The sequence below is a fragment of the Mesoplodon densirostris genome, chromosome 9, assembly GCF_025265405.1.
Source record: "Mesoplodon densirostris isolate mMesDen1 chromosome 9, mMesDen1 primary haplotype, whole genome shotgun sequence".
Classification (NCBI taxonomy): Eukaryota; Metazoa; Chordata; class Mammalia; order Artiodactyla; family Ziphiidae; genus Mesoplodon; species Mesoplodon densirostris.
In genome coordinates this window covers 55,285,132-55,288,140 of record NC_082669.1, presented here as the reverse complement: position 1 = coordinate 55,288,140, position 3,009 = coordinate 55,285,132, and positions in this window count along the sequence as shown.

Genomic DNA, 3,009 nt, shown 5'->3' with positions numbered 1-3,009 from the left:
TTGATATTCTACTGTAAGGAAGCATTTCATTCATTTATATCAGTATAGATTCAGGGACTTTTATCTACAGTTTATAATACATTACTATACTTGTTACCCAAATTGTCTTATATTTGGCCAGTGTGAGCCCCTTCTAGCTGGCTCCTGAATTCTTTTGGTAAACCTCCATTATTCTTTGGACATTTAAAATTTTTCTGGCACAAGAAGGTGTTCTGGGTCCATGCTCATGCTATTCCATCTGACAAAATTGCTAAGGGTGACTGACATGTGATCATCTTTCTAATTTTATCTTAAGTGTTTTCTCTTAAGATAGACCTATTCTGATCATTTAATCTAAGCAGCTCCCTTCTCCAGTCCCTATTACAACACTCCTTTAACCTTCACAGCCTTTACTTATTGACATTAGATTAATTCCTTCAACAAATATTTATTTAGCGCCAACTAGTGTCAGACATTGTACTAGACTTTGTTTATTGTCTTTCATAACACATTGTCTGTTTTATTTACCAAACATAATTCAATGCCTAGAACATAACAGGTTCTAAATAAATATTCACTGCATGAATGAATAAAATGACCTGATACTAAATCCAATTAGAAATTTTGAGATGGTTTGGGGAAAAAAAAGGAACAGGGATATATTATTCTGTTAGACCAGTTTATCTCAATCTTACCTCATTGTTTTAGCACTTAATTTGCTTTAGGCACACACATGGACGCCCAAATTTAGGTAATAAAAAGAAGCTTGTCATATAAAAGTCATTAAATATATTATTTATAAAATTACTAACATAAGTCCACAATACATTACTGAAAACTCTTGAGAACAGGTATATTTTAATATCCAATTGTTTTAAGATTCTGTAAGTGCAATTAATATAAGGTATGTTCCTTATATAACATATTCAATAAGGTAAGGGCAATACCCTGTAATAAATGTTAAACTTTCTGTAGCAAAAAATCATACCAGGGCTTCCCTGGTGGCACAGTGGTTAAGAATCTGCCTACCAATGCAGGGGACACAGGTTCGAGCCCTGCTCTGGGAAGATCCCACATGCTGCGGAGCAACTAAGCCCGTGAGCCACAACTACTGAGCCTGCGTGTCTAGAGCCTGTGCTTCACAACAAGAGAAGCCACGACAATGAGAAGCCTGCGCACCGCGATGAAGAGTAGCCCCCGCTTGCCGCAGCTAGAGAAAGCCTGCGCATGGAAACGAAAACCCAACACAGGCAAAAATAAATAAATTAATTAATTTTTAAAAAATCATACCAAGTAGGATTAAGAAAGATAATATAAGTATCCTCATTTTTGTTCAGGTCAAGTTCTATCATTAAATGGATTTTCTATGAAGCTGTGAAAAAAACTGAAATCTTTGTATTTGGAAATAGCAGACAAGGGACTGTAAACTTAAAATCACATATTTTTCTACAAGAATTCAAGGCAGCATTTCTCCAAAATGTGTTTATTTAGCTCAATTATTATATCTAGGCACTTTTTTTTTGTTTTTAATTCCACTGAATTAAAAATTCTATCTGACAAATTAGGTCATTGAGGACGACAGAACTACTTATCTGCATAATTATGTCCTTCATTTTCACATACAGCTATTAGTCCACAAGCACCAATCACATGTTTTGTCCAGTCCACATCTGTGGGACAATGCTTGTGTTCACCACTTTTTCTTCCTGAGTACACAGGAAGACTACATTTCCTAGCATCCATGGCAATTATGTCTGGGTAATAAGACATTACCAACCACCAGAGCGTAGATAAGAGTGAGAGATGCCATTTCGAAGCCCATCTCTTAAAAACAAACCATCATGGGCTTCCCTGGTGGCGCAGTGGTTGAGAAACCACCTGCCAATGCAGGGGACATGGGTTCGAGCCCTTGTCCGGGAAGATCTCACATGCCGCGGAGCAACTAAGCCCATGCGCCACAACTACTGAGCCTGCACTCCAGAGCCCTCAAGCCACAACTACTGAAGCCCACACACCTAGAGACCGTGCTCCGCAACAAGAGAAGCCACTGCAATGAGAAGCCTGTGCACCGCAATGAAGAGTAGCCCCTGCTCGCAGCAACTAGAGAACACAACTAGAGAAAGCCCACATGCAGCAACAAAGACCCAACACAGCCAAAAGTAAATTAATTAATTAATTTTTAAAAAACCAAACCAACCAACATGACCTTTCAGCTTTAATTTCCTTTTCCATAGAAATCCTGGGTATCATGTATTCCAAATCATATAGCATACAAAATGGAGGAAGGCTGACATAGTTGCACTGTACTGTGATAAGAGTGAGCAGTAAACTTTCATTGTGTTAAGCCACTGTGATTTCAGGGATATATTTGTCACATCAACACAGCTCACAACATAATTTTTCCCTAAATGAAAATCAGTCCTCTCACGGCATGAGACTCCAATGATGGAGCAAAAAAGTCATTAAGCCATTCTCCCTTATATATGAATCTCACATATATCACAAGTCGACTTGTATGCTGTACATCAATGATTTCATCTCACTGCAGACTGAAATGTCAGCTAATAAATACAAGTGATAGTAATTGCCTTTAAACATTGTATGTCAATAATACTATGCAGAATCCAGCACTGCCCCTTGATCAAGACATTTTGCTAATAGCTTATTCAGTTTTCTTTCTTTTTCTTTCTTTCTTTCTCATCTCAAGTGTCCATAGCATCTCTGAGCTTCTCTGCCCCAGGTTTTTCTCCAGAGCACCAAGATCTCACCCAGCCTACTCACAGCCAGAGCCCACAAGTATGTGAGTCAGTGAATGAAAGACTAAACCTTCTGTCACATGGAGGGAAAATTCTGAGGTTTATGCTACATAGTTCATTACAGAATCCGCAGTAGGACCAAGTTCTGCTTTCCAGAATAATAGCCAGATCCATGACATAACCTTTACTGTCTTTCCTTCTGACCGCCTCACTCTTTCTGCTTCTATACTGTCTTCCTGGAATCACCTCCCAAATGAACGAGCTATTCTGGGGG